Source organism: Hyperolius riggenbachi, chromosome 5 (assembly GCF_040937935.1).
Source record: "Hyperolius riggenbachi isolate aHypRig1 chromosome 5, aHypRig1.pri, whole genome shotgun sequence".
Classification (NCBI taxonomy): Eukaryota; Metazoa; Chordata; class Amphibia; order Anura; family Hyperoliidae; genus Hyperolius; species Hyperolius riggenbachi.
In genome coordinates, this window is record NC_090650.1 from 268,428,858 (window position 1) to 268,449,341 (window position 20,484).

Here is a 20,484-nt window from a genome sequence, read left to right on the forward strand (position 1 = left end):
TACCCAAACATATATATGTGTGTGTGTGTGTGCGTGTGCGTGTGCGTGTGCGTGTGTGTGTGTGCGTGCGTGCGTGTATGTAAAAAAAAATTGCATTTGAAAATATATAAATAGTTGCCTTAGGGTCAGGGACTGAACTTTTTTTAATAGGTATGTGTAGCAGCCTACACCGCACAGGATAGGGTCTGTAAATAGCTCTCCATGTCAGCCTGAATCTATGTAGGGGTTAAGCAAACCAAGGGTCTTATCTATTTGCTATAAATACCTCACAATCCTTGCAAGATCCCTTGTAATGCGTAATTTTTCCCAATGCCTTTGTGCCCAAGATAACACATTTTCAAGAAATTCAAGCTTATCGCTAGGCTTTAATTTTGCACATACACTCAGATACAAGTTGACCTCATGTATAAGTTGATCCCAATATTTGACCCTGGATTTATTAAATTACTCAAATATAAGTCTATACAGCAAAGTTAAGGGCTGTGTGGCACCTCTAGCAGTGTGGCCCCTGTGTCCCCCTGGCTATATGGCCCCTCAAACAGTGTGGCCCATTGTGTCCCCTTGGCTGTGTGGCCCCTTTATCAGTGTGGCCCCTGTGTCCCCCTGGCTGTGTGGCCCCTCTAGCAGTAAGGCCCCTGTGTCCCCTGGCTGTGTTGCTCCTTTAGCAGTGTGGCCCCTGTGCCCCCCTTGCTATGTGGCCCCTCGAGCAGTGTGGCCCCTATGTCCCCCTGGCTGTGAGTACCCTCTAGCAGTGTGGCCCCTGTGTCCCCTGGCTGTGTGGCCCCTGTGTTTCCTGCTGTGTGGCTCCTCTAGCAGTGTGGCTCCTATGTCCCCCTGGCTGTGTGGCCCTTCTATCAGTGTGGACCCTGTGTCCCCCTGGCTGTGTGTCCCTCTGCCTGTGTGGCCCTTCTTGCAGTGTGGCCTCTCTAGCAGTGTGTCCCCTGTGTCCCCTTGGCTGTTTGGCGCCTCTAGCAGTGTGGCCTCTGTGTCCCCCTGGCTGTGTGGCCCTTGTGTCCCCCTGCCTGTGTCCCAATGTCATGCAATACATGAAGTCACATGACATCGGGAGCTATAGATTAACGCACACAGCCTGGCGTGAGTACATGCAGAAGATAGGAAGCTGAGCTCCGAAGGAACAGCGAGTGATGGCTTTCGCTTCAGCGATTACACAGAGGGAGGAGAGATAGAGAGAAGAGGTCCCTTTGCGTGGTGGTGGGAGGAACGGGGTCCTTTCAGCAAGCTGTCTGCTTTGCACTGCAGGAAAGGGGAGAGAAAGAGGTGCCCCCCATTCCCGGCTATAAGTGGGGACATTTTGGAGTGACTCAAGTATAAGGCACCCCCCCCCCCCACTTTTATACTTTGAGTCAATCTTAAATTTATAGCCGAGTATGTACGGTAGCGGTAGGCAGATGTGCAATTAATTTTGGAACTTCAGGTAGCTTACAATTTGGGTCTATATGCAGCGCTGCATTTACCATAAAGCACTGTGGGCACGTGCCTACAGGCGCCTGATGATGGAAAGGCTGTTCACTCTACTCTCCTAGTGCCTCCCTCCCTCCTTTCCTATGCAGAGTCCTGATGATGATAGTGTAAATGAGAGGTTACCTTTGGCTACCTAACGCTAAGGGACACCAGTAGCTACCAAAGTAGGGGAGAAGTGACAGCTGGGCCAACCAGCACATTTGTGGTCCAGTTCGGCTGGGGTTTGTAGGTTTATGGAGGACGAAGTCTCGGGTGCCAAGACATCTGTGCCTATAGGCTCCTGTGATGTAAATCCGCGCCTGTCTATATGGTCTACATCCGAAACAAAGCATTGCTTACAGGCCCGGATTTACATCACAGGAGCCTATAGGCACAGATGTCCTGGCACCCTAGAATTCACCCTCTGTGAACTTACAAACACCCACCAAACTCCACCAGAAGTGTGGCGGCTTTCCCAGCAGTCACTTCTCCCTTACTTCCATTTCCCATCATGGGTAGCTACAGGTGTCCCTTAGCATTTGGTAGCCAGAAGTACCCTCAATATTAAGTAGCTCAAGGTGCCCCCAAGTATTAGGCAGCTAGAGGAATGCCAGTATTAAGTACCTATATGTGCCCCTGACTGAAGGGAGATCTCATCAGTGTAATGCCGAGAGCTGGGTGAGTAACCTCTCATATACACTCATCAGGACTCTGCATAGAGAATGAGTGAGGGAGGCGCTCAGGGAGGGGAGTGAGCCGCCTTTCCATCATCAGGCGCCTGTAGGCATGTGCCTACAGTGCCTTATGGTAAATCCGGCCCTGATTGCTTAGTCAAACAAATATACAAAGCACTGTTTACAGCTCAGGGCAAGAGGTGATGACCGAAAAATACACACAAAAAAATCTTATGGTAACAGCTTTTTTTTTAACCAGTTGAAGAAATTAATTATAGACCAGAAAGTCAGTCCTGTCAACAGAAACTGTACAAATACTTCCGAATGTTGCCCTTATCCTAGATTAAAGAGTGCGTGTTTGGAATTTAAGAAAGGATTCACCTAATGATTTTTTTTTCCTTTATTCTCAAGGAAGAAATGAAACATTCTTTTAAGTGTTTCTGTGAGTCAGTAGTATTGCACAAGTGTTGCAAGAGCTTTGTTCTATAATGAGCACAAACTGATGGGTAAGCCTACAGCTATCAAGGAAGACATATGAAGCAGTGCTGAAAATAGGTTGCACTGCAGTATGTGTTGCTACTGTTGTCAAGAAACACATTGAAACTGTCAGCTTTTGTTTATACCACTACAATAATCCATTTAATCACAAGTTAAATGGCAACCCGTGTCATAGAAGTCGAAATGTGTTGTGTGTCTGACTCAGAGTAATCACCAATTAAAAAATGCATTGTGTCTTAAAGTCTTTTCACAGTAGATGGACGTACATTTTACACTGTTGGTGCAGGTGAAGAGCTTTCCTTTCTCCCACCCAAGATTGATTTGGCTTCCACATTGCTTGTAGCTTAGAGCATGTCCGCACTTGTAAACTGTTAAGTGCTTTGTCTACTCACTGGATGAGGACCTCCAGTAAAAACTAAACACAGTAAACATGAAAAAGGGGGAAACGCAATTGTGAGAGCCAGTGACAAACTCTGATGGGCTAAAATTACTCCATGGGTAATCTGTTTTTCAGCACATTGCAAGAAAAAATTCCAAGACACGTACAGCAATTTTCCTGGAAAAGCTATGCAAAATCCATAGCGTGCATTGCACACATAGTCCAACTCCTATTATGTAAAAAACACACATGTGTTACTACTAGTATAACTTGTGTGAGGAGACAAAAAGGAAAACAGAGAGCACCTGATAGTGCAGATTATAACACAATTGGAACCAGTTGATAAAGTGGTGTAGTTATACTCACATGTAAGGGTCACCACAAAGACAACCACTGTTAAGGCAGGTGGGGAGTATGAGCCTGACCCCACTCAAGTTAAGAAGTCGCACTCTGAAGACAAAAGGGCAAACACACCCCTCTACCAAGGGTGGACTAGCAATGTAAAGAACAAACTGGAATAGAGGCACTAAAAGGATAAAAAAAAATATTATAAAATGTGAAGTAGTGGTAGACTTACCTCCCCATAGAAGACTCAGGTGAATACAAGTTCAATAAAAAAAAAACCCTTTAATTAACAACTTCATAGTGCAACGTGTTTCACTGGATGATTCCCGCTTCATCCGGCAAACGAGGAGTACTCATAGGAGTCTATCAGCCGGCCAAACGATTCTGTGAGCTGATAGACTCATAGAGTACTCCTTATGTGCCTAATGTAGCAGGAATCATCCTGCAAAATGCATTGCACTGTGGAGTTATTAATTAAAGTTTTTTTTAATTGAACTCGTATTCACCTGAGTCTTCTATGGGTAGGTAAGTCCACCACTACCTCCCATTTTATTCATTTTAAAGTTACGTTACATGCTTAAATAACAGTTAAACTGCCACACTCTGTGTGCATGCAGTAACTTAACTGGGGTTTAGTAAACCACCCCTGTGTTAAAGAGAAACCCTAACGAAGGATTGTACTCAAAATCAGTAGCTTATGCACCCTTTCCCATGAGAAATCTTTTCCTTTTCTCAAACGGATCATCAGGGGGCTCTGTATGGCTGATATTGTGGTGAAACCCCTCCCACAGTGTGATGTCAGCAGCAGGGATCTCTTTCCACAGACATCACCTGCCAGCAGTAAACATGTCGGCAAGTGATAAATGTCACAATTTAAATCGGGTAAATCAGGTAGAGGAAAGATTTTACAATGGGCAAACATTGACTAAATCATTTATAAATAATTATTGTAAAAATTAAGCACTTTTTTCATTACGTTATTTTCACTGATGTTCCTCCTTTAAGTCTAAAAGATCCCTTTAACCACTCAGGGACTGCTCCAAGCCGATTGGCGTGAGCAGTGTGGCAGCCCAAGGACCACTCCAAGCCGATTGGCATGAATGGCTCTGGGCGGAGATTGCAGGGGATCTCCCTGCTAGAATGACGGGCCTGCGCTCCACATCAGTCTCCCAGCGGTAGACTGTTAGACGGCAAAACCGCAGTCTAATAAGACTGTACAGCTCTGCGATCTAAGGCAGCTCTGTACTGGGGACAGCCGCGTCACTCGGCTGTCCCCTGCAGAGGCACAAAAGCGATCCAGTGTCATAGGCTGATGGTTATTACAGCCGATCACTGTCATTGGCTAGCGGGGGAGGGAGGGCGGGGTAATGATAAAATAAATAAAAAAAATAAGAATTTATTATAAAAATAAATAAATAAATAAATAACAAGTTGGCAGGGATCAAACCCCACCAACAGAAAGCTGTGTTGGTGGGGATAAGGGGGTTAGGGGATCACTTGTGTGCTGAGTTGTGCAGCCCTGCAGTGAGGCCCTAAAGCTGCAGTGGCCTATTTGGTAAAAAATGGCCTGGTCACTAGGGGGGTTTAACACTGCGGTCCTTAAGTGGTTAAGCAGTATGAGGAGAGGTGAAACGCCGCATTCCCACGGCAAAACAAAGGCTTTATAACCCCCAAATCCCGGGGCAAACATCCACAACTTTCAAAGTTGTGGATTTTGCTGCCTGGGGAGGCAGAGCTTAGCATTGTAGCTCTGCCTCTCCTGAAGTCAATCTGCATGCGGATCTCCGCCTCCCCCCCCCTCTCAGTGAAGGAAGACTGAGAGGGATGGGGACAGGCGGCGATCAGAGGCTATTGACTCCAGTAGAGGCAGAGCTACAGCACAAAGCTCTGCCTCTTTCAGGTAGTGCTGCCCGCATTTTGCCCCGGGGATTTAGGGGTTATGAAACTCTTGTTTTTCCAGCGGGAATGCAGGGTTTCACCTCTCCTCATACTGCTTAAATTAAATAGCAGGTAAAAAGCAAGAATTATTTTCACTTCAGACTCTCTTTAAGGTATAAGAAAATGTTCAATTTCAATAAGACATCTTCCACCTATACAGCAGCATTTCCATTTATTATACGGCGTATAAGTCAGGAAACCAAATAAGGGATATAAGGGATCTTAAGAATTAACATAGAAGATGGAAATCGGATTCATAAGACAATGAAAATGGTAGACAGCATTCAAGTAGAATTCCAGTCTCCTACAAAATCTCACATACTGTACACACTGTGTCTGGATCCTGGATTACATTCCCTTTAAATAAATAAATCTGAGAGAGAGATCGCACTTGCATCTGTGGGAATCGCAAACAATTCCCTGCAAGTGTTTTGCCCCACAGTTGTGCATTTTGGGGTGCTTTTTAATCACTTCCCTACTACAGGTTCTTTCCCCTTAAAAACCACAGCACGCTTCTTACATCCCCCTTTTTCCATTCATTCGCTAATAACATTATTGCTACTTATCGCACCAAAATGATCTAAATAATGGGGGGGGGGGGGTTTGCCACAAATTAGGCTTTCTTTCGGTGATGCTTTTTGCTAAGAATTATTTTATGTTATATGCATTTTAAAGGGAATATGCAGAAAAAAAATGGAAAAAATTAATCATTTCTCAGTTTTCAGCCATTATAGTTTAAATATAAAAACATTTAAATGATGTCCCTAGTACAATGTACAGTATGTTGACTGACAATATTCAATTTGGAAACAAAGGTGTATTTTTCCGATTTTGTTTCTGTAATAATTACAAGCCCTTATTTTAATAATGAAGCCTGGTACACACACATCCAACTTTAATTGGCCAATGATTAGCCAATGTTACCACTGCTGGGTAGTATGAGGCTTAACTGCACAATTTGTTCATAGTATTCAAAATCTTTTGACTCTTATGCTACATGGAGGTGGTAACATTTCTGGAGGGTCTGACTGGGACTTAATAGAGCTCAATTTTAGAGTGATGTCCACACAGACAAAATGCTAAGCCTGTCTAGCTTAGAAATCTCACTGCCAGTGGCTATTTTTTTAAAACTTCGGGATCACTTACAAAGCTGTTCAGTGTTGACATACAGAGATGATAAATATGTCACTGTATTTTGTGCTATTTTTAAAAACCTGTTTTACGCAGATTGTAGCTTACATTAATTAGTATTAACTACATTTGGTTACTAGATTTATTTACAACTAAATTAAAGAATTTCACTCCATAATTCAGGCTTAAAGAGGAGCTGTTAGGTATAAGGTCTCAGAGAAAATAAACACATATATCAGTAGCTAAAGATTGGCTGTACTTACATTACATATGCATTTCACTGTCCACGTTTGGATTTCACAGAATTTGTATATAGTATATGCAGAGATAGATGCTCCTGACAGCTCATGGCAGGCTCCATGTTTTTCTGTCAAATGTGTCGTCATGTCCTGCCTGCTTCCTGATCACAGATAAGCTCCTACTTGAACAACACAGTGTGCAGTGAATATTAATGAGCCATGTGGCTAGGAACAATAGCTGACTCCTGCAGAGTACTCTGCCCCGAGATTTATCAGTGCTACACGCTGGACTGATTACAAGCTTCTGTAACGTCTCATTAGCAGCCGAGGGGAGGGCCCCAGAATGCTTTGCAGTTTAGCATGCGGCTTGCGTCCTTATGGGTCTATAACAGACTTGCTGATAAGCACACATCAAAGGTAACTGAGATTTTTATCTTCACTAATGGCTTTTGGGCTTCCTTCTAAACTGTTTAACACAGGAGAATAGAGGTTTACATTAGCTTCTGCAGCCTGACAGTTACTCTTTAATTCACTAACCTATAGTAACATAACATTTTCAAGCCCATACAATGCGCTGCAATTTTACCTTTGTTTACACAAGCTACACAAAGTGTGTTGCACAAATGGCACAACTCATGTTATGTGCACATTTGTGTATGAAACGCAAAAAATGTGTGCTGCTCATTGAGCATTATAGAAGCAATGTGTACAACATGCGTACAGTGCCATGTGTGCAATGCATGTTCCTTGTATAAGAAATGGTAAAATTACTATGCGCTATCAGCACTTAACTACTTTACTGAATCAGGGCCTACATGACAAAAATTCTGACAAAATTCCTAAAAAGTTCTGAGCTTTATCTAGCAGCAGTGGTGCTCATCTGACCTAGGATATCCGAGGTACTCGGATATCCTAGCTCTTTTTTCACTATTCGAGCTCGAATACCGAGCTCAAATAGTATTAGCTATCTGGGCTGTGCTATCCGAGCGCACTCGGATAGCAAGCAGATATCCGGAGATATCCTAGCTATCCGAGCTCGGATAGCGTCACCAGCTCGGATAGCGTCACGTCTGACGTCACCTCGAGTCCTCACAAGCGAATCAGAGGGCTCCCAGCCCTCTGACTGCAGCCAATCACAGAGGGGGAGCCTGGCCAAGCCCCCCTCTATAAATAGCGGACGCCATGTTGCCTCACTCGTCCTGCTTGCGACTTACTGATTAACTGTACTGAGAGACTGCTCCAGTGCTTTTTGTCTGTGTGCAAGTGCATTTATATTGTTCTATACCAAGCGTTTTTACACTGCAACACTTGATATTCAACTGTATTGCTTTGTATTGTAGCAGGGGCGTAACTAGAAATCACTGGGCCCCCCTGCGAATATTTGGATGGGCCCCCCCCCCCCCCCATAGGTGCCAAATAATCGTAATGGGGCAGCGTTTCACTGTAAATTAATTGTAAAGTGGGCAGCATTTTACCAGACAATCGTAATGTGGGCCAGAAAATCGTAATGTGGGCAGAGTTCACCAGAAAATCGTAATGTGGGCACCAGTCACCAGAAAATTGTAACGTGGACAGCATTCACCAGACAATCGTAATGTGGGCAGCGTTCACCAGAAAATCATAATGTGGGCAGAGTTCACCAGAAAATCATAATGTGGGCAGAGTTCACCAGAAAATCGTAACGTGAGCAGCAGTCACCAGAAAATTGTAACGTGGACAGCATTCACCAGACAATCGTAATGTGGGCAGCGTTCACCAGAATATCGTAATGTGGGACAGAAAATCGTAATGTGGGCAGAGTTCACCAGAAAATCGCAATGTGGGCAGCAGTCACCAGAAAATTGCCATGTGGGCAGCAGTCACCAGAAAATCGCCATGTCGGCGGCAGTCACCAGAAAATCGCAATGTGGGCATCAGTCACCAGAAAATCCTAATGTGGGCAGCAGTCACCAGAATATCGTAATGTGGGCAGCAGTCACCAGAAAATCCTAATGTGGGCAGCAGTCAGTCACCAGAATATAATGTGGGCAGCACACACCAGAAAATCCTAATGTGGGCAGCAGTCACCAGAAAATCCTTATGTGGGCAGCAGTCACCAGAAAATCGCAATGTGGGCAGCAGTCACCAGAAAATCGCAATGTGGGCAACAGTCACCAGAAAATCGCAATGTGGGCAGCAGTCACCAGAAAATCCTAATGTGGGCAGCATACACCAGAAAATCGTAATGTGGGCAGCAGACACCAGAAAATCGCAATGTGGGCAGCAGACACCTGAAAATAGTAATGTGGGCAGCAGACACCAGAAAATCATAATATGGGCAGCAGACACCTGAAAATCGTAATGTGGGCAGCAGACACCTGAAAATCGTAATGTGGGCAGCAGACACCTGAAAATCGTAGTGTGGGCAGCAGGCACCTGAAAATCGTAATGTGGGCAGCAGACACCTGAAAATCGCAATGTGGGCAGCAGACACCTGAAAATCGTAATGTGGACAGCAGACACCTGAAAATCGTAATGTGGGCAGCAGACACCAGAAAATCGCAATGTGGGCAGCAGTGACCAGAAAATCGTAATGTGGGCAGCAGACACCAGAAAATCCTAATGTGGGCAGCAGTCACCAGAAAATCGCAATGTGGGCAGCAGTGACCAGAAAATCGTAAGGGGAGCAGCAGACACCAGAAAATCGCAATGTGGGCAGCAGACACCTGAAAAATCGCAATGTGGGCAGCAGACACCTGAAAATCGTAATGTGGGCAGCAGACACCTGAAAATCACAATGTGGGCAGCAGACACCTGAAAATCGTAATGTGGGCAGCAAACACCTGAAAATCGTAATGTGGGCAGCAGACACCTGAAAATCGTAATGTGGGCAGCAGACACCTGAAAATCGCAATGTGGGCAGCAGTGACCAGAAAATCGTAATGTGGGCAGCAGACACCTGAAAATCGCAATGTGGGCAGCAGACACCAGAAAATCGTAATGTGGGCAGCAGACACCAGAAAATCGCAATGTGGGCAGCAGACACCAGAAAATCGTAATGTGGGCAGCAGACACCTGAAAATCGTAATGTGGGCAGCAGACACCAGAAAATCATAATGTGGGCAGCAGACACCTGAAAATCGTAATGTGGGCAGCAGACACCTGAAAATCGTAATGTGGGAAGCAGGCACCTGAAAATCGTAATGTGGGCAGCAGACACCTGAAAATCGCAATGTGGGCAGCAGACACCTGAAAATCGTAATGTGGGCAGCAGACACCTGAAAATCGTAATGTGGGCAGCAGACACCAGAAAATCGCAATGTGGGCAGCAGTGACCAGAAAATCGTAATGTGGACAGCAGACACCAGAAAATCCTAATGTGGGCAGCAGTGACCAGAAAATCGCAATGTGGGCAGCAGTGACCAGAAAATCGTAATGTGAGCAGCAGACACCAGAAAATCGCAATGTGGGCAGCAGACACCTGAAAAATCGCAATGTGGGCAGCAGACACCTGAAAATCGTAATGTGGGCAGCAGACACCTGAAAATCACAATGTGGGCAGCAGACACCTGAAAATCGTAATGTGGGCAGCAGACACCTGAAAATTGTAATGTGGGCAGCAGACACCTGAAAATCGTAATGTGGGAAGCAGACACCTGAAAATCGCAATGTGGGCAGCAGTGACCAGAAAATCGTAATGTGGGCAGCAGACACCTGAAAATCGCAATGTGGGCAGCAGACACCAGAAAATCGTAATGTGGGCAGCAGACACCAGAAAATCGCAATTTGGGCAGCAGACACCAGAAAATCATAATGTGGGCAGCAGACACCTGAAAATCGTAATGTGGGCAGCAGGCACCTGAAAATCGTAATGTGGGCAGCAGACACCTGAAAATCATAATATGGGCAGCAGACACCAGAAAATCGTAATGTGGGCAGCAGACACCTGAAAATCGCAATGTGGGCAGCAGTGACCAGAAAATCGTAATGTGGGCAGCAGACACCTGAAAATCGCAATGTGGGCAGCAGACACCAGAAAATCGTAATGTGGGCAGCAGACACCAGAAAATCGCAATGTGGGCAGCAGACACCAGAAAATCATAATGTGGGCAGCAGACACCTGAAAATCGTAATGTGGGCAGCAGGCACCTGAAAATCGTAATGTGGGCAGCAGACACCAGAAAATCATAATATGGCCAGCAGACACCTGAAAATCGTAATGTGGGCAGCAGGCACCTGAAAATCGTAATGTGGGCAGCAGACACCAGAAAATCATAATATGGGCAGCAGACACCTGAAAATCGTAATGTGGGCAGCAGACAACTGAAAATCCCCCTGCAGAATTTCAAGTGCTCCAGCTAGTGAATGTGTGTGGGCAGCGGGCAGCAGCGGCGGCGGGATACATACCTTCTTCCTTGCGTTCCATCGCCACCTTCTCGCTCTAGCGGCTGACGTCACTTCCGCTTCCGGAAGTGACGTCAGCCGCTAGAGCGAGAAGGCGGCGATGGAACGCAAGGAAGAAGGTATGTATCCCGCCGCCGCTGCTGCCCGCTGCCCACACACATTCACTAGCTGGAGGGGGGCGCAGAGGGGAGAGCCCCGAGGTGAGGGAGAGGGGGGAACTTCCCCTCTCCCCGCCGACTGTGGGCAAGGCTTTCCCCTCATGCTGCCACCCCTCCAGCCCCCAAAAAACGGCCCCGAGCGCAGGCGCTGCAGGGCCTATTGTTACGCCCCTGTATTGTAGATAGATTGTATTTTAGGCAGTTTAGTTTGTGTTATTAGGGACTAGGGAGGGAGACTGTCACTGCTGCAGTGGCCTGCTGCAGCTGCAGCTGCAGCCAGCAGCTAGGCCCTGTGCCTAGGCAAGGCAGCCTGCCCTGCTCTGTGCTCTAGTCTCTAGTTACCTGTGCTCTCACCTGCCCTACTCTACTGTTCTACTACTTCTGTGTTAGATAGATTATTGTACTATTTTGTAGTTAGCAAGGCCCAGCTTTACTGCTATACCTGTCCTGTATCTGCTCTCTGTAATCTAGTCACACCTGTTCTATTATTTAGCTAGATTCTTCTATTGTTTAGTTAGTAGTACTGTAGTGTACTCTAGTCTGTGTATAGGGACCGTTACCGCGTTACCTAGGGTCTTTGTGTGCGCAGTGCACGTCTGCGCTGTCCGCACCCTCTCGTTAGTGCTACACCTGTCCTATTGTTTATATTACTTCTATTGTGTATTCGCTGAATTGTACTGTACTCTGTGTATAGGGACACCGTCAGTCAGCGTCAGCCAGGGTCTTTGTGTGCGCAGTGCACGTTTGCGCTGTCCGCACCATCTCGTTAGTGCTACACCCGTCCTATTGTTTATATTACTTCTATTGTGTATTCGCTGAATTGTACTGTAGTCTGTGTATAGGGACACCGTCAGTCAGCGTCAGCTAGGGTCTTTGTGTGCGCAGTGCACGTATGCGCTGTCCGCACCCTCTCGTTAGTGCTACACCCGTCCTATTTTTTCTATTACTTCTATTGTGTATTTGCTGACTTGTACTGTAGTCTGTGTATAGGGACACCGTCAGTCAGCGTCAGCTAGGGTCTTTGTGTGCGCAGTGCACGTCTGCGCTGTCCGCACCCTCTCGTTAGTGCTGCACCCGTCCTATTGTTTATATTACTTGTATTGTGTATTCACTGAATGTACTGTAGTCTGTGTATAGGGACACCGTCAGTCAGCGTCAGCTAGGGTCTTTGTGTGCGCAGTGCACGTCTGCGCTGTCCGCACCCTCTCGTTAGTGCTACACCCGTCCTATTTTTTCCTATTACTTCTATTGTGTATTTGCTGACTTGTACTGTAGTCTGTGTATAGGGACACCGTCAGTCAGCGTCAGCTAGGGTCTTTGTGTGCGCAGTGCACGTCTGCGCTGTCCGCACCCTCTCGTTAGTGCTACACCCGTCCTATTGTTTTTATTACTTCTATTGTGTATTCGCTGACTTGTACTGTAGTCAGTGTATAGGGACAATGCCCTGCATTATTTATTTTGAAAAAACATTTTTTTAATTATTTTAGAGGTGTCCGGGTTGAAAACTGTGCTGTCCCAATTGTGTATTGGACACAATGTGGGCTTCATGACCGCTGTCTGGAACCTCATGGTGTTTATTTACGGCCCTGGAACCACCGCTAGGAACCAGGGCCTATTATGTCTCGCTGCCTGCCCTCCTGCCTGCTGCCAGTCTGCCACACACTCAACCTCCTCACGCTGCCTGCTGTTGTATTTCCTCCTGCTGTCTGTGTCTCCACTGCCAGGGAACACATTACAAGGTGCTGCTGCCCATGCGCCAACAGCTATTACGCTCAAAAATAGCTGCCTGCCCTGCATTATTTATTTTGAAAAAAATTTTTTTAAATTATTTTAGAGGTGTCCGGGTTGAAAACTGTGCTGTCCCAATGCACAATTGGACACAATGTGGGCTTCACGACCGCTGTCTGGAACCTCATGGTGTTTATTTACGGCCCTGGAACCACCGCTAGGAACCAGGGCCTATTATGTCTCGCTGCCTGCCCTCCTGCCTGCTGGCAGTCTGCCACACACTCAACCTCCTCACGCTGCCTGCTGTTGTATTTCCTCCTGCTGTCTGTGTCTCCACTGCCAGGGAACACATTACAAGGTGCTGCTGCCCATGCGCCAACAGCTATTACGCTCAAAAATAGCTGCCTGCCCTGCATTATTTATTTATTTTGAAAAAATTTTTTTTAATTATTTTAGAGGTGTCCGGGTTGAAAACTGTGCTGTCCCAATTGTGTATTGGACACAATGTGGGCTTCACGACCGCTGTCTGGGTTCTCATGCTGTTTATTTACGGCCCTGGTACCACCACTAGGAACCAGGGCCTATTATGTCAGTCACATCACACTGCCTGACACACACTACTCCTCCTCCTGTAGCTGCATTGAGCTTCTGCTGTCTGTGTGCTGCTACCACTGCCAGGGAGAACAGAAGAAGAACTATTTTCTGCTACCACCTGCCCACCCACTCTCCTACTGACAGCTATTACCACACTACAATAGCTGCAAGCCTGCAACTACTTCCTCCTCCTGCTGATGTCTGTTTTTTACCACCGCCAGGGTACACAGAAAAAGGCGCTGTGGCTTGCAATGTGCCACTACCTACCTATTATGCCATCAACACAAATATAACTATGGTGTTATTAAAATAAAATATTTCCACAAATGAAGTAAAACAAAATATTACAAAAGAAATAAAAACCAAGACACATAATATAATGATAGAGAAGAAGAGGAAGAAGAAGAAGAAGAAGAAGAAGAAGAAAGAAGAAGAAGATATAGAAGAAGATATAGAAGAAGAAGATATAGAAGAAGATATAGAAGAAGATGAAGAAGAAGAAGAAGATATAGAAGAATAAGAAGAAGATATAGAAGAAGAAGACGAAGAAGAAGAAGATATAGAAGAAGAAGATGAAGAAGAAGACGAAGAAGATGAAGATATAGAAGAAGAAGAAGATATAGTAGAAGAAGAAGACGAAGAAGAAGAAGATATAGAAGAAGAAGAAGAAGATACAGAAGAAGAACAAGAAGATATAGAAGAAGAAGAAGATATAGAAGAAGAAAAAGATAATTGAAGAAGATACAAGAAGTAGAAGATGAAGAAGATTCGAGTAGAAGAAGATATAGAAGAAGAAGAAAAAGATTTACTATTTTTTATACCTTTTTTATAACTACTACATCACCACATAATCACTTGATGTTTTTCTTCATAAAAAAGGTGGTTTCATGCATCATTGACCTCCAATACAAGTTTTAAAAGCTATTTAAGGCCAGCTCGAATATTTTACTCAAATACAGACCCGGATAGTGACGTCGGATATCCGACGTCACTCGAATATTGAACTTCGAGTGAATTCGGATAGTTTACTATCCGAATTCGACCAAACTCGAATAGGATAATGAGGTATCCGAGCAACACTGTCTAGCAGAAACTGTTGCACTGTCTTCCTATATACAAATAGCTGCCTGCCCTGCATTATTTATTTTGAGAAAAAAAAATTAAATTATTTTAGAGGTGTCGGGGTTAAAAACTGTGCTGTCCCAATTGTGTATTGGACACAATGTGGGCTTCACGACCGCTGTCTGGAACCTCATGGTGTTTATTTTCGGCCCTGGAACCACCGCTAGGAACCAGGGCCTATTATGTCTCGCTGCCTGCCCTCCTGCCTGCTGCCAGTCTGCCACACACTCAACCTCCTCACGCTGCCTGCTGTTGTATTTCCTCCTGCTGTCTGTGTCTCCACTGCCAGGGAACACATTTCAAGGTGCTGCTGCCCATGCACTACCAGCTATTACGCTCAAAAATAGCTGCCTACCCTGCATTACTTATTTTGAAAAAAAAAAAACTTAAATTATTTTAAAGGTGTCCGGGTTGAAAACTGTGCTGTCCCAATTGTGTATTGGACACAATGTGGGCTTCACGACCGCTGTCTGGAACCTCATGGTGTTTATTTATGGCCCTGGAACCACCGCTAGGAACCAGGGCCTATTATGTCTTGCTGCCTGCCCTCCTGCCTGCTGCCAGTCTGCCACACACTCAACCTCCTCACGCTGCCTGCTGTTGTATTTCCTCCGGCTGTCTGTGTCTCCACTGCCAGGGAACACATTACAAGGTGCTGCTGCCCATGCGCCAACAGCTATTACGCTCAAAAATAGCTGCCTGCCCTGCATTATTTATTTAAAAAAAAAAAAAAATTATTTTAGAGGTGTCCGGGTTGAAAACTGTGCTGTCCCAATTGTGTATTGGACACAATGTGGGCTTCACGACCGCTGTCTGGAACCTCATGGTGTTTATTTTCGGCCCTGGAACCACCGCTAGGAACCAGGGCCTATTATGTCTCGCTGCCTGCCCTCCTGCCTGCTGCCAGTCTGCCACACACTCAACCTCCTCACGCTGCCTGCTGTTGTATTTCCTCCTGCTGTCTGTGTCTCCACTGCCAGGGAACACATTTCAAGGTGCTGCTGCCCATGCACCACCAGCTATTACACTCAAAAATAGCTGCCTGCCCTGCATTATTTATTTTGAAAAAAAAAAAATTAAATTATTTTAAAGGTGTCCGGGTTGAAAACTGTGCTTTCCCAATTGTGTATTGGACACAATGTGGGCTTCACGACCGCTGTCTGGAACCTCATGGTGTTTATTTACGGCCCTGGAACCACCGCTAGGAACCAGGGCCTATTATGTCTTGCTGCCTGCCCTCCTGCCTGCTGCCAGTCTGCCACACACTCAACCTCCTCACGCTGCCTGCTGTTGTATTTCCTCCTGCTGTCTGTGTCTCCACTGCCAGGGAACACATTACAAGGTGCTGCTGCCCATGCGCCAACAGCTATTACGCTCAAAAATAGCTGCCTGCCCTGCATTATTTATTTAAAAAAAAAAATATTTTAGAGGTGTCCGGGTTGAAAACTGTGCTGTCCCAATTGTGTATTGGACACAATGTAAGCTTCACGACCGCTGTCTGGAACCTCATGGTGTTTATTTACGGCCCTGCAACCACCGCTAGGAACCAGGGCCTATTATGTCTCGCTGCCTGCCCTCCTGCCTGCTGCCAGTCTGCCACACACTCAACCTCCTCACGCTGCCTGCTGTTGTATTTCCTCCTGCTGTCTGTGTCTCCACTGCCAGGGAACACATTAAAAGGTGCTGCTGCCCATACGCCAACAGCTATTACGCTCAAAAATAGCTGCCTGCCCTGCATTATGTATTTTGAAAAAAAAATTTTAAAATTATTTTAGAGGTGTCCAGGTTGAAAACTGTGCTGTCCCAATTGTGCATTGGACACAATGTGGGCTTCACGACCGCTGTCTGGAACCTCATGGTGTTTATTTACGGCCCTGGAACCACCGCTAGGAACCAGGGCCTATTATGTCTCGCTGCCTGCCCTCCTGTCTGCTGCCAGTCTGCCACACACTCAACCTCCTCACGCTGCCTGCTGTTGTATTTCCTCCTGCTGTCTGTGTCTCCACTGCCAGGGAACACATTACAAGGTGCTGCTGCCCATGCGCCAACAGCTATTACGCTCAAAAATAGCTGCCTGCCCTGCATTATTTATTTTGAAAAAAAAATTTAAAATTATTTTAGAGGTGTCGGGGTTGAAAACTGTGCTGTCCCAATTGTGCATTGGACACAATGTGGGCTTCACGACCGCTGTCTGAAACCTCATGGTGTTTATTTATGGCCCTGGAACCACCGCTAGGAACAAGGGCCTATTATGTCTCGCTGCCTGCCCTCCTGCCTGCTGCCAGTCTGCCACACACTCAACCTCCTCACACTGCCTGCTGTTGTATTTCCTCCTGCTGTCTGTGTCTCCACTGCCAGGGAACACATTAAAAGGTGCTGCTGCCCATGCGCCAACAGCTATTACACTCAAAAATAGCTGCCCTGCATTAATTTGAAAAAAAAAATGTTTTAATTATTTTAGAGGTGTCCGGGTTGAAAACTGTGCTGTCCCAATTGTGTATTGGACACAATGTGGGCTTCACGACCGCTGTCTGGAACCTCATGCTGTGTATTTACGGCCCTAGAACCAACGCTAGGAACCAGGGCCTATTATGTATCGCTGCCTGCCCTCCTGCTGCCAAATGCCAGTCTGCCACACACACTGATCCTCCTCACGCTGCCTGCTGTTGTATTTCCTCCTGCTGTCTGTGTCTCCACTGCCAGGGAACACATTACAAGGTGCTGCTGCGCATGCGCCAACAGCTATTACACTCAAAAATAGCTGCCTGCATTAATTTGAAAAAAAAATTGAAATTATTTTAGAGGTGTCCGGGTTGAAAACTGTGCTGTCCCAATTGTGTATTGGACACAATGTGCGCTTCACGACCGCTGTCTGGAACCTCATGCTTTGTATTTACGGCCCTGGAACCACCGCTAGGAACCAGGGCCTATTATGTCTCGCTGCCTGCCCTCCTGCTGCCTGCTGCCAAATGCCAGTCTGCCACACACACTCATCCTCCTCACGCTGCCTGCTGTTTTATTTCCTCCTGCTGTCTGTGTCTCCTCTGCCAGGGAACACATTACAAGGTGCTGCTGCCCATGCGCCACTAGCTATTACGCTCAAAAATAGCTGCCTGCCCTGCATTATTTATTTATTTTGAAAAAATTTTTTTTAATTATTTTAGAGGTGTCCGGGTTGAAAACTGTGCTGTCCCAATTGTGTATTGGACACAATGTGGGCTTCACGACCGCTGTCTGGGTTCTCATGCTGTTTATTTACGGCCCTGGTACCACCACTAGGAACCAGGGCCTATTATGTCAGTCACATCACACTGCCTGACACACACTACTCCTCCTCCTGTAGCTGCATTGAGCTTCTGCTGTCTGTGTGCTGCTACCACTGCCAGGGAGAACAGAAGAAGAACTATTTTCTGCTACCACCTGCCCACCCACTCTCCTACTGACAGCTATTACCACACTACAATAGCTGCAAGCCTGCAACTACTTCCTCCTCCTGCTGATGTCTGTTTTTTACCACCGCCAGGGTACACAGAAAAAGGCGCTGTGGCTTGCAATGTGCCACTACCTACCTATTATGCCATCAACACAAATATAACTATGGTGTTATTAAAATAAAATATTTCCACAAATGAAGTAAAACAAAATATTACAAAAGAAAGAAAAACCAAGACACATAATATAATGATAGAGAAGAAGAGGAAGAAGAAGAAGAAGAAGAAGAAAGAAGAAGAAGATATAGAAGAAGATATAGAAGAAGAAGATATAGAAGAAGATATAGAAGAAGATGAAGAAGAAGAAGAAGATATAGAAGAATAAGAAGAAGATATAGAAGAAGAAGACGAAGAAGAAGAAGATATAGAAGAAGAAGACGAAGAAGATGAAGATATAGAAGAAGAAGAAGATATAGTAGAAGAAGAAGACGAAGAAGAAGAAGATATAGAAGAAGAAGAAGAAGATACAGAAGAAGAACAAGAAGATATAGAAGAAGAAGAAGATATAGAAGAAGAAAAAGATAATTGAAGAAGATACAAGAAGTAGAAGATGAAGAAGATTCGAGTAGAAGAAGATATAGAAGAAGAAGAAAAAGATTTACTATTTTTGATACCTTTTTTATAACTACTACATCACCACATAATCACTTGATGTTTTTCTTCATAAAAAAGGTGGTTTCATGCATCATTGACCTCCAATACAAGTTTTAAAAGCTATTTAAGGCCAGCTCGAATATTTTACTCAAATACAGACCCGGATAGTGACGTCGGATATCCGACGTCACTCGAATATTGAACTTCGAGTGAATTCGGATAGTTTACTATCCGAATTCGACCAAACTCGAATAGGATAATGAGGTATCCGAGCAACACTGTCTAGCAGAAACTGTTGCACTGTCTTCCTATATACAAATAGGTATACAAAGGTGCTATGTCCAACCAGACTATTAACCAGTGTCTACTCAAAATGTTAGACATAGAAAAAATTCAAACCCACAGACTGACTAAAGAAATGTGCATGTAAGTCACATTAATAGTTTAGACAGACAGCCACTTACAGTAACAATAAATGCACAGATGGGTAATTTAATTCCTCTTCAATAGCCCCATAGATCAGTGGCACATGCCACGGATGTATTCTAGGGTGCTCCGGATGTCCTCCATTCTATGAGGAGACTGCCAGGCAACCTGGTGACAGGCCAGTCCACCCAGCAGAAAGCCAGTACTGCCAGCACAGAAGCCAACTAACTCTGCCTAGTTATGTGTAAGTGATGCTGCCTAGTTATGTAATATGCTGCATTTTTTCTTGTATTAATGGAGAGGGGGGCTTCATCCAACATTTTGCTGGGCAGGCCTACTTACACCACTGTTAAGCTCATGTAAATTTGGCTCCTAGCTCCACCCATGACCACACCCACATTCTGATGCATGGCCACAGCCATTTTTCGCCTGGAGTGCCCAAAAGTGCCCCAGATCCCTTAGGATCCTAGGAACGCCCCTGATAACAAGAGTATTTTTGTTGTTCTAAGTTAGAGATACCCTTTAACAAAAATAAATTAAAAAAATTAACAAAAATAAATAAAAAAAAGAAATTTAAGAGCAGATTAGATGATTGAGAAATATTTGCATCTCTTATGACTAGAGTTACAGTATTTACAAACTGGAAACAATTTACTTTAACAATTATATTGAATGTACTAGACTAGAGAATGTCATTAAACTAGTAGTCATGTTGGATGTTCACTGTGGTATGATGTCATAACCGTTTCTGTTTATTAATGCACATGATAGAATTATCTTCCTGGAAATGATTACTGCCACATAGTGTGGTTATTTCTCATCCATTGCATGTCACTATACACTTTGACATTGTAATGAATGGAATCTTACCGAGACCAACAAATGCCTGTGGCCAGTAGCCAGTGTTCAGTTAGCATTTCTGTCATTGATGAGAAACAGGCGGCAAACTGCATTACAAAATAAATTCTGCCACAGTCAGTTACTTGATGTTTAAAGGAAATCTAAAGTGAAAATTTAAAAATCAGCTTTATTTACCTGGGGCTTCTTGCATCCCCATGGAGTCACTTTGTGCCCACGATGTCTGTCTGAAGCCCTCCAGCAAGCAGTGGCTATCACGGAAGAGCCGCGAGAAAAGAGAACGCAATCGCAATTGGTTTGCTACACTGATTGTCATTGACGTGCCAGATCAAAATCTTATGTGTAGGTCCCTGCAGTTAGCTTGTGAGGTCTCTGTTTTCTTCATAGATGTTAGCAGAGTTCTTTTCATGAGAGTCAAGTATGCTCTCTGATAAGACCTGTTTGTTTAAATTAACTTGATCAAAA